The sequence below is a fragment of the Entelurus aequoreus genome, linkage group LG02 (assembly GCF_033978785.1).
Source record: "Entelurus aequoreus isolate RoL-2023_Sb linkage group LG02, RoL_Eaeq_v1.1, whole genome shotgun sequence".
Lineage (NCBI taxonomy): Eukaryota > Metazoa > Chordata > Actinopteri > Syngnathiformes > Syngnathidae > Entelurus > Entelurus aequoreus.
The window spans coordinates 32011326-32024230 of NC_084732.1; the positions used below are offsets into that span (position 1 = coordinate 32011326).

The 12905-nt window shown below is 42.9% G+C and overlaps 1 protein-coding gene across 4 annotated transcripts in view; it reads right to left on the reverse strand.

The window, feature by feature from the left end:
- Positions 1–12905, reverse strand: part of LOC133632656 (MAM domain-containing glycosylphosphatidylinositol anchor protein 1) — a 596928-nt gene that overhangs the window by 26548 nt on the left and 557475 nt on the right. The window lies entirely within an intron of this gene.

Sequence of the window (12905 nt, forward strand, 5' to 3'; positions counted from 1 at the left end):
GCTCCTTGAGCCTGCATGACAAGCTGTCGAGCAAATTACATAACTGCAACACAAAATTAATTTTGATCTGTAAAATAATGCAGCAGGATTTTGTGCGACAAAAAGCTCATATTAAAAATTTTACATTTTAAGTCTCCTTAAAATAGCTTTCTTTTTTATCTTTTTTTTTTTTTTTTTAAAGTAGCACTCCTCTCTGAGCTGCCACCTTACCGTGGTAGAGGAGTTTGCGTGTCCCAATGATCCTAGGAGCTATGTTGTCCGGGGGCTTTCATGCCCCCTGGTAGGGTCTCCCAAGACAAACAGGTCCTAGGTGAGGGATCAGACAAAGAGCAGCTCAAAGACTTCTATGGAAAAGAAACAACAAGGATTCAGATTTCCCTCGCCCGGACGCGGGTCACCGGGGCCCCCCTCCGGAGCCAGGCCCGGAGTTGGGGCACGATGGAGAGCGCCTGGTGGCTGGGCCTGTCCCCATGGGGCCCGGCCAGGCACAGCCCAAAGATGCAACGTGGGTCCCCCCTCCAATGGGCTCACCACTCATGGGAGGGGCCATAGGGGTCGGGTGCATTGTGAGCTGGGCGGAAGCCGAAGGCAGGGCACTTGGCGGTCCGATCCTCGGCTACATAAGCTAGCTCTTGGGACGTGGAACGTCACCTCGCTGGGGGGGAAGGAGCCTGAGCTAGTGCGCGAGGTGGAGAAGTTCCGACTAGACATAGTCGGACTCACTTCGACGCACAGCAAGGGCTCTGGAACCAGTTCTCTCGAGAGGGGCTGGACTCTCTTCTACTCTGGCGTTGCCGGCATTGAGAGGCGACGGGCTGGGGTGGCAATTCTTGTTTCCCCCCGGCTCAGAGCCTGCATGTTGGAGTTCAACCCGGTGGACGAGAGGGTAGCTTCCCTCCGCCTTCGGGTGGGGGAACGGGTCCTGACTGTGGTTTGCGCTTACGCGCCAAACCGCAGCTCAGAGTACCCACCCTTTTTGGATTCACTCGAGGGAGTACTTGAGAGTGCTCCCCCGGGTGATTCCCTCGTTCTACTGGGGGTCTTCAACGCTCATGTTGGCAGCGACAGTGAAACCTGGAGAGGCGTGATTGGGAAGAATGGCTGCCCGGATCTGAACCCGAGCGGTGTTTTGTTATTGGACTTTTGTGCCCGTCACAGATTGTCCATAACGAACACCATGTTCAAACATAAGGGTGTCCATATGTGCACTTGGCACCAGGACACCCTAGGCCGCAGTTCCATGATCGACTTTGTAGTTGTGTCGTCGGATTTGCGGCCTCATGTTTTGGACACTCGGGTGAAGAGAGGGGCGGAGCTTTCTACCGATCACCACCTGGTGGTGAGTTGGCTGCGATGGTGGGGGAGGATGCCGGACAGACCTGGCAGGCCCAAACGCATTGTGAGGGTTTGCTGGGAACGTCTGGCAGAGTCTCCTGTCAGAGAGAGTTTCAATTCCCACCTCCGGAAGAACTTTGAACATGTCACGAGGGAGGTGCTGGACATTGAGTCCGAATGGACCATGTTCCGCACCTCTATTGTCGAGGCGGCTGATTGGAGCTGTGGCCGCAAGGTAGTTGGTGCCTGTCGTGGCGGTAATCCTAGAACCCGTTGGTGGACACCGGCGGTGAGGGATGCCGTCAAGCTGAAGAAGGAGTCCTATCGGGTTCTTTTGGCTCATAGGACTCCTGAGGCAGCGGACAGGTACCGACAGGCCAAGCGGTGTGCGGCTTCGGCGGTCGCGGAGGCAAAAACTCGGACATGGGAGGAGTTCGGGGAAGCCATGGAAAACGACTTGCGGACGGCTTCGAAGCGATTCTGGACCACCACCCGCCGCCTCAGGAAGGGGAAGCAGTGCACTATCAACACCGTGTACGGTGAGGATGGTGTTCTGCTGACCTCGACTGCGGATGTTGTGGATCGGTGGAGGGAATACTTCGAAGACCTCCTCAATCCCACCAACACGTCTTCCTATGAGGAAGCAGTGTCTGGGGAATATGTGGTGGGCTCTCCTATTTCTGGGGCTGAGGTTGCTGAGGTAGTTAAAAAGCTCCTCGGTGGCAGGACCCCGGGGGTGGATGAGATCCGCCGGGAGTTCCTTAAGGCTCTGGATGCTGTGGGGCTGTCTTGGTTGACAAGACTCTGCAGCATCGCGTGGACATCGGGGGCGGTACCTCTGGATTGGCAGACCGGGGTGGTGGTTCCTCTCTTTAAGAAGGTGAACCGGAGGGTGTGTTCTAACTATCGTGGGATCACACTCCTCAGCCTTCCCGGTAAGGTCTATTCAGGTGTGCTGGAGAGGAGGCTTTCTTCCTCGGATTCAGGAGGAACAGTGTGGTTTTCGTCATGGTCGTGGAACTGTGGACCAGCTCTATACTCTCGGCAGGGTCCTTGAGGGTGCATGGGAGTTTGCCCAACCAGTCTACATGTGTTTTGTGGACTTGGAGAAGGCATTCGACCGTGTCCCTCGGGAAGTCCTGTGGGGAGTGCTCAGAGAGTATGGGGTATCGGACTGTCTGATTGTGGCGGTCCGCTCCCTATATGATCAGTGCCAGAGTTTGGTCCGCATTGCCGGCAGTAAGTCGGACACGTTTCCAGTAAGGGTTGGACTCCGCCAAGGCTGCCCTTTGTCACCGATTCTGTTCATAACTTTTATGGACAGAATTTCTAGGCGCAGTCAAGGCGTTGAGGGGATCTGGTTTGGTGGCTGCAGGATTAGGTCTCTGCTTTTTGCAGATGATGTGGTCCTGATGGTTTCATCAGGCCAGGATCTTCAGCTCTCACTGGATCGGTTCGCAGCTGAGTGTGAAGCGACTGGGATGAGAATCAGCACCTCCATGTCCGAATCCATGGTTCTCGCCCAGAAAAGGGTGGAGTGCCATCTCCGGGTTGCGGAAGAGACCCTGCCCCAAGTGGAGGAGTTCAAGTACCTCGGAGTCTTGTTCACGAGTGAGGGAAGAGTGGATCGTGAGATCGACAGGCGGATCGGTGCGGCGTCTTCAGTAATGCGGACGCTGTATCGATCCGTTGTGGTGAAGAAGGAGCTGAGCCGGAAGGCAAAGCTCTCAATTTACCGGTCGATCTACGTTCCCATCCTCACCTATGGTCATGAGCTTTGGGTTATGACCGAAAGGACAAGATCACGGGTACAAGCGGCCAAAATGAGTTTCCTCCGCCGGGTGGCGGGGCTCTCCCTTAGAGATAGGGTGAGAAGCTCTGCCATCCGGGGGGAGCTCAAAGTAAAGCCGCTGCTCCTCCACATCGAGAGGAGCCAGATGAGGTGGTTCGGGCATCTGGTCAGGATGCCACCCGAACGCCTCCCTAGGGAGGTGTTCAGGGCACGTCCGACCGGTAGGAGGCCACGGGGAAGACCCAGGACACGTTGGGAAGACTATGTCTCCCGGCTGGCCTGGGAACGCCTCGGGATCCCCTGGGAGGAGCTGGACGAAGTGGCTGGGGAGAGGGAAGTCTGGGCTTCCCTGCTTAAGCTGCTGCCCCCGCGACCCGACCTCGGATAAGCGGAAGAAGATGGATGGATGGATGGATCCAGCATGTGCAAATGAACTCCTTTACAGAAAAAGGAGTTCTGTAAAGTATGACATTGTATTAACGGAAAAACAATGCAAAGACAAGATATTACAATTCAATTATATATTTTACTTTTCTGCAAAACCAATAGCTATAGCTGTAGTTATTTAAATGCAATATTTAATGAATTGTGTAAGGCATTTTGTGCATATACATCATGAGACACACAGGCTATGGTTGACATTTTTGTATGACATACTACTAACTTGATCTGGCTTTTTGAAGTGAATTGACAGTGTTTTCTCTTTTTTTTTCCGACTGTATTATCTTGTAAATGTACATCAGTTTTACAATTGGACTGCATGGAATGATGCACCAACAGTCAGCGAAAAGCCATACAATGACTTAAAATAAATAATACAGTCTCCTGATTTAATGGAAGTGCAGATTTTTTAATTCTGGCTGGCTGGTTTTCTTTAGAAGAAGTAAAAATATATATGTAGAAAATGAATTTGGTAAAGGTTAAAATAATTTTTGGGAATTACAGTTCTGCATTACAGGAAAAAGCAAACATCAACAACGATAAGGTGCCGTAAATTCCGGACTATAAGCCACTTTTTTTTTTTTTTATCTACGCTTTGTACCCTGCAGCTTATAAAACGGTGCGGCTAATTTATGGATTTTTCTTAGCTGATGCCCATAATGCAAATTGTTTTCATAAAACACATGCAAAGACACTTAAAAGGTGTGTTATTGTTTGTGCTACGGTGCCATCTTTTGGACAAGTTCGCTCATTGCAGGTGCTGTCGGGTGAACGTCTACAGTTATTTCCTTCCGTTTAGAGCTTTCAATCAGAAGCACAAGTGCTGTTCTGTCCACTAGTCAACAATAGCTTTTCTACTCGTATGGATTTTTCATCACTCCAAGCAACGTTTGTAGGTTTTACAATTTAACGAAAACCATTCTTACTTACTAAACCGTCCCATGCATGATAACTGTAGAAGTGTTTTAATGCATATTTGTACATGCTATGGTAATGTAATCAACCTAGCATCGTTAGGATTCGCCAATGTGCTAACACGTTTACAAATACCTATGTTTGCGTTATTAACCTACAACGGGATTATTTTTGTATTGTTTCAGTTTGATAAATTCCTTAGTAAACTCACCAAAATGTCACGGTGGAGTTATTGAGTCTGTTTAGCTGATTGGAGAGCTTGCTTCATCAGCTAGTGGGTTCATGACAATTACTTCTGTTTTGTTTAATCAGCCGTTTTACTGCCATGTTACAGACTGCGTTTGGAAACAAGCATGTAAATAAACATTTACAAAATATTTTTGTGTAAATAACTCATTTCACAACGTATATATCTGCGACTTACACTCTGGTGCGGCTAATTTTTGGAAAAAAATGTTTTTCTTCAACAATGTAGTGGGTGCGGCTTATATACTCGTCCCAAAAATATGGTACTTGAATTCAGCCTTGGTCTTCGAAGGATATCGGTACTTGGGACACTTTATAAGTTGTATAAGCAGCACTGTAAATAGATATACACTTAAGAGGTCTCTAACTTGAGAGTGTTTTGAGATAAAAGCTGTTTCTCTGCTAATTGTTATGCTTTAAGTTACATGTACACATTTGAGTTACATGCATCTCAGCCATTAGTTGGCGTAGCAAATGTCACAGTGAACCTTGTGACATCCCCCTGAAACATCTGGTCTTGCTCGTTAACATTAGCTTATAGCTTGAGGTCGACATAACTTTGTTTTTCCAATCATGGTAAACGTTGGTATTTTTCATTCAATGAAAGAAAGAAATCAGCAAAACTATGACCAACGTGTCGCCAACTTGACCCAGCAATTTGAGCGTATCACTGCTGCTCGGCAACATTCTGAAGTAGAATGAGTCTAAAGCCAGCCATAAATGTTAGAATAATATCAAAAAGGCAAACATTTATCTATGAAAATATGGAAAAGCTGCCGATAGTGTGTTTGACAGAGAAGCAACTGGGAGGAGATTATTATTGCTTTACTTCAAAACAGTACTGTAGTTGTTACCAGTACATTCTACTGTATTGCTGTAATACAATACTTCTTAATTAAAGTTTGTTTTTCTTTGTAAAAGGCATGTGACACGGTAAAAAATGTGTTATTTTTTGGTGCAGGGGGAAGCCCCAATTAAATTGATCTCAATGAATTTCAATGGGAGACGTTAATTTGAGATACAAGTTCAGAACTCCATCACGCAACCAATTAGACTCGCAAGTTGAGGTACTACTGTACTGTAAATAGATATACTGTAAATACTAAGAAGGTTTCTGCTGTCCTTATTATGCCCGTCATATGAGCTCGATAAAATAAATAATTGAAAGAAAGAGAGAGAAAAACATCTTCCTACCTTGGAATGGTAGACAGTTTCCCTTTGTCAAGAAAAATACGCTCACTTTTAAGTTCTCGTCAGAGTACCGTGTCACTAAGGCAGGCAGTCACTGTGTGTATGTGCGTGTGTGTGTGTGCGTGTGTGTGTGTGTGTGTGTGTGTGTGTGTGTGTGTGTGTGTGTGCGGGCGTGTGTTTGTGTGTGTGTGTGTGCGTGCATGACTTCAGGATCAAAGCGGCTGCAGTAAAGTTTCAAGCAAGAGCTGCGAATGTGTCGCTTTGTCGAGCCTTGTAACCTTTAACGTTGCCATTGATGTGCAGTCCGCATACAAGAGGGGACATGGCCTCGAGGTAGAGCGCCAAGCTGGTAGAGAGTGGAGGAGAGTGTGACTTGGAATAAATAAGGCAATACCCTATTTTTTGGACCATAGGGCACACCGGATATTAAGGCGCGCTGCCGATGAGCAGATCTATTCAGGTCTATTTTCATACATAAGGTGCATTAAAGGGGTCATGTTATGATTTTTGTTTCTACATTAAAACACTTCCTTGTGGTCTACATAACGTGTCATGGTGGTGTTTGGTTTAAGCCGTTTTCTGACCGGTCTTATTTACGCGCCTCCAATTTGACAGCATCTTCTCCCCGTCAACTTTGTTGTCCCGGTAGTTTTTAGCGCTTCGATAGCGAGTCCACTGACAGATACAAGTGACCGCTGTGCGTGCCTTTTTTAGGGTCCTTATACACACACCATAATAATACCCAGATGTTGAACGGGGTCTTGAAACACCCATCAATTTAAATTTAAGGCCTTAAATTGTTTAAAATTATCCTACAATCTCATAAAATGTCTTAAATACGATTTTGAAAGGTATTTTTATTTACACTGAACAAAAATATATATGCAACACTTTTGTTTTTGCTCCCATTTTTCATGAGTTGAACTTCACAAATCTGCCTAGATCTGTGTTAGTGACCACTTCTTCTTTGCCAAGATAATCCATCCCAACTCACAGGTGTGGCGTAAGAAGATACTGATTAAAATTTGGTATATGTATATATTTGAACAAATATATATACATATATTTATATATATATATATATATTTGAACAAATAAATGTAAATATACATATATATATATATATATATATATATATATATATATATATATATATATATATATATATATATATATATATATATATATATATATATATATATATATATATATATATATATATATATAAACACACACACATATATATATACTGCATATACACACACATATATGTATTATATACATATATATATACTGTATATACACACACATATATATATATATATATATATATATATATGCATATATACACATATATATATACATATAAATATATTAGCCTATACATGTATAGCCTATATATGTGTACATATTATATTAATATAATTGGTATATAATCAATTGAATTGGATATTAAGAGTTTTTAAAAGTTTGACTTCTACCTTGTTTACATTTGTTACAACCTCTTTAAGTTTTGTACTCAATCAGAAATATCAAGCAGCTAAAATGTGTCAAACATGGATAATTATAAATAATAAATGATAAATGGGTTATACTTGTATAGCGCTTTTCTACCTTCAAGGTACTCAAAGCGCTTTGACAGTATTTCCACATTCACCCATTCACACACACATTCACACACTGATGGCGGGAGCTGCCATGCAAGGCGCTAACCAGCAGCCATCAGGAGCAAGGGTGAAGTGTCTTGCCCAAGGACACAACGGACGTGACTATCCTGGTGGATCGACAACATCGCCCACATTTTTGGCTTCCTTCAATCCCCACCTTCTACCAGGATGGTAGAAGGTGGGGATTGAACCCCAGTAACCAGCAACCCTCCGATTGCTGGCATGGCCACTCTACCAACTTCGCCACGCCGCCCCTAATTGTGAAGAATGTTTTGCATGTTTCCCATCCTGCTTTGCAATGGATGTATATGGTAGTTGGACGTGTTTTGTATTATCCACAAAGTTTAGTGACCAAGTCTCTTGACATTTTGTGTTGGTTGTTTTTTTTGTTTTTTTTTGCACCATGACTCGGGAAAGTTGTTTGTATTGGGAAATATGAATAAATGCTGCGCACAGTGGCTTTCAGATCATACGTAGACCAGAAAACCTTGTGTTGTCTACTACATAGAAACTAAATAAAAGCATCAAACATGATAGACTTCTAAAATGAATGCATAGACTTTTAAAATGAATGCAATCTCCCTGCGGGTAAGAGTTCTTATTAAACTCATGACGTCTTGTGGGCCAATTTAAAGACGTCAGCGGGCCGCGCTTGACCCGCGAGCCGTGGTTTGGACATCCCTAATCAATATTATCAATGAAACATCAAAGTTTTTGGTATTAGGGTTAGAGTACTTTCTAGCATCATTTATTGATCAGGCGTCAGTCAACCTGCAGTCCACACATATCTCTTATGTGTGATTGCCATCTACTGGTCTCATTTATCACTACAACATGTACCAAAAATATATTTTTGAGGTCAGTAAGCACAACCAGAATTAATACATACATGAGGCGCACCGGGTTATAAGGCGTACTGTTGATTTTAAGTAACCTTAAAGTCCGAAAAACTACCCAGGTACTACATTCTGCACGAAACAGACAATATTTGGGTAGTTAATAGGGCTGTGAATCTTTGGGTGTCCCACGATTCGATTCAATATCGATTCTTGGGGTCACGATTCAATTCAATATCGATTCTTGGGGTCACGATTCAATTCAATATCGATTGTTGGGGTCACAATTCGATTCAAAATCGATTTTTTTTTTCAACTCAACACTATTCTCGATTCAAAAACGATTTTTTCCCGATTCAAAACAATTCTCTATTCATTCAATACATAGGATTTCAGCAGGATCTACCCCAGTCTGCTGACATGCAAGCAGAGTAGTATAATTTTGTAAAAAGCTTTTATAATTGTAAAGGACAATGTTTTATCAACTGATTGCAATAATGTAAATTTGTTTTAACTATTAAATGAACCAAAAATATGACTTATTTGATCTTTGTGAAAATATTGGACACAGTGTGTTGTCAAGCTTATGAGATGTGATGCAAGTGTAAGCCACTGTGACACTATTGTTCTTTTAAAAAAAATGTTTTATAAATGTCTAGTGATAATGTCAATGAGGAATTTTTAATCACTGCTATGTTGTAATTGTAACTAATTTTGATACTGTTGTTGACAATATTAATTTTTGTTTCACTACTTTTGGTTTGTTCTGTCGTGTTTGTGTCTCCTCTCAATTGCTCTGTTTATTGCGGTTCTGAGTGTTGCTGGGTCGGGTTTGGTTTTGGAATTGGATTGCATTGTTATGGTATTGCTGTGTATTGTTTTGTTGGATTGATTAATAAAAAAAATAAAAAAATAAGACAATTATTATATTTTTTTTTTTAAATAAAAAAAATAAAAAATCGATTTTGTAAAAATGAGAATCGATTCTGAATCGCACAACGTGAGAATCGCGATTCGAATTCGAATCGATTTTTTCCCAACCCCCTAGTAGTTCACTTACAGTAGGAGCAAGTATTAACATCTCTTGATTCTATGTGTGAATGTACTGCATGAGTCCTGTCTTATGACTTGGCCTCAGTCTACAACTGACATCAAGGCCAGCAATCCTAACAAAGTCAATTTCAGACAGGACACTGATTGGCACGCTGGCATGAGCGAGACAGATGGCGCTTTGCTGGAACAATAACAAGCAACCGGCGCGGATCTGCTGACTGACGATGCGAGGCAATTCCGAATAGTGCATGCCAAGCTAAAAAACAAAACAAAAAATGTGTTTTGGTTACATCCCCACCCCCCTGGGCGCAATAAATGTAAAATTAAGAACAGAGTAGCTCATAAAATGGAATGCTATCCACAGTGTATGTATTATTTGGGAGGCAGTAAACAATTTCAATTGGAATCCATCCTTTAAAATAAAACCTTTTATTTATGCAAACCATTGCTGGGCTCTTGTTTTATCTGAGGGGCAGGAAGGGAGGCTGCACTCAAAGACATCTTTTACTTTTGTTGGCAGCCGCAACAAAGCGAGGGGAGCCGCCGAGACGAGTGGAAGCACCTCAAAGGCCTTTTGGCGTGCGCAGTCACAGTCAGACATTGTGGCGCTGAAAAGTTTGCGTTCTCCACAGAGACGCTCTCGACATGAAGGACAGATGAAAGAGACAGAGATGTGAGGTCACTCTGTGCACATGCACAAATAACATTTGCTTAAAACACAAATGTGGTGGGGATTCAGAGAAACGTGAAAATTGTTCTGATATTTGCAATGCATAGGATGCAACCAAATAATTATTGGATCCTGCTGCAATACATAGACTTTACACTGGGACTTTATGGTAACTCTGCACTTTGTCCGGATTTAGGAACACATTTCCCCAGTTTTCAGTTATTTAAAGAGTTTTTCAATTGTATCTCTTTTTTTGTTTTACATGTCTTGTCCAGTCAGAATCAGAAATACTTTATCAATCCCCAAGGGGAAGTTAAGATATTCAGCACGATACCATTCGAGAGCAGACAAACATTACAGGGAGACAGAACAGGATCGCTTCCATGGATGACCTGCTAGCTGTTCCAAGTCGGGACCAGGGATTGACCACTCCTCTGTTCATCAGTGGGTGACGTCTCTGCGCTGCAGACTTGTCTAAATGCAAGAGGACCCCCCTGCTGACCTCCCTTTTGACTGGACTCTCACTCTGTATACATTGTACCGGTCACCCACGAGGGAGGGTACCCATTGGGATGAGTTTTTTCTTGCCCGGATGTGGGATCAGATCTGAGGATGTCGTTGTGGTTTGTGAAGCCCTTCGAGGCATTTGTGATTAAGGGCTATATGAATAAACTTTGATCGATTGATTTATTACCACATGAACACACACAAAAGTACCAAAAATCATTTCTAGTGTACTGGGAATTGGTACGGTATCCGTTCAAATGTGAAAGTACCCATCCCTAATCTCCAGCATGAGAGGATGTCAAAGGGAGGATGTCTAGTGGAACGCACTGTTGTCCTCTGCAATCATGCAGCTCTCTCTTTAATCGCAAAAAGCTGGAAACTTCCACAAAACAGCAGCCTCTGCACTGTTTTTGTTTCATACCATGAACTGCTACAATTTTTTAGTTACTTAAAATGTGCTTTGTTGTACTTTCTTACTCCTCCAAAAATGTCATTTTCACAGGTGACGCTCATGTGATCAATCCAAGAGAAGAGGTTAGCACAGGTCATCCACAGTGACTGAACTCAACACTACTGACATTTAACATTTACCTGACTTCCCCAAAAAGATCAAGTGAGTGGGACGTACACACGGGCTGGAACTTAAAAGGGCAACTTCTGCAAGTGTATATGTTAATGTCAGTGTACTTGTCACGGTCACCATGAAAAGCCTGTGAAAGCCATGTTCACTCCCCGGTCGTGTCCTTTAGAGTCTCTAAAAACGAGGTACTTGGAGTAGCAGGAGTGCAGCGACCTGCTGAAGGTCAACATTCATTTGAGTAAATCTAACATTCTATCAATGAGGTTTTGTCGTGCACGCGCTGGCAATCTCGTCAAACAATGGAGGCGTATTGAACTGGAATCAAGCGACCAGCAGAGTTCAATTATTTCATGTAGTTTGCTGCCTCAACAGGCTGCCATAATAATGTAAGTGAGCAGGAAGAGTGCAACACAAACAAATACTGCAACACTGCATTGTGCTATGGCAGTTTTGTGGTAAACTATTGTGGTAAATGTTTTAAAACTAGGTTGCGCATTGCCGAGTTTCGAAGGAAAATACAAGAGTCAAGAGTGGAATTGATACAATGATTTCAGTATATTGAAAGTATAACACATGGGATGTTTACCTCAGCTGAGGGCCCTATCTCTGTTCCAGTTAGAGTGAGGAACACACTTTTACACAGCTGTTAAACACTTTGTAACAAGACAATGCCTATCTGCCTGGACATGATACATTTATCCTTCTTTGAACGTTATCTTCACCAGCCCCTCGGTTGGCCTATACCCTGCTCCTTTCAGTTCCTTTCTGGCATATTCTTGTAACTAACTGTAATTAACTGCATTACACATTCTCCGAGAAATTTCCCATATTGCGAAATGCAAATGTTGACAGGCATGCTCAAAGCACATATTGTATTGCTAAAAATGAGCTTGTAGCTATTGAGCCACACAATATCTCTGAATGTACCAATATCTTTCTAACTTTACCATTGGGATGGATATCAATCCCCTGATAGAGAACCTCTTTTCTCTTTCCCGTAAAGCCTGCATCAAAAATAATAACTGTGCCTTCATAATGTAACATTTCGTTTGTTTACTTTAATTATATTTTCGCACTTTGACGGTCCTGACGGCAGATATACTCCTGTCATTAATTCAAGGTCAAGATGAGAACACATGATACAGTACAAGCAGGAAATGTGCTGAAGGCTAGACCGTCTACACAATCCTTGGACAGCGCCACATTTCCAAAGAACTTACGCTGTGGTCGAAGTTGGAACCGTGACTAAACCATTCAAGCTCTCTGCAGCTCTCTGATGGCTAAAATTAGTTGTGTATTCTTCACGAATCACACCTAACACCTAAAGTACCAGTAGAATGGAAAAGCAAGTTGCTTCTATATTGAAGCCATTATCATATATATCTGATATATGACACCGAAAGACTTCCAAAGTTTGCTAATAAATAGATATGATCAAAATAGTATCAATCACACAGAGATTCCCGAGCCATTTTGAGAGATAATGGGCTAGCCAAACATGTCATCGTGTGACGTATAGGTAGGAACCACACATCCCTTCCCCACCAACAACAATGCAAATCATCCAGACTTTGTGGGAGCCAACAACGATTACTTAGTGAAAAATGATGATCCATTAACTTATATTGTGGATCCTGAATATAAGGAGGATGAGCTACAAGTTTTAGAAGCT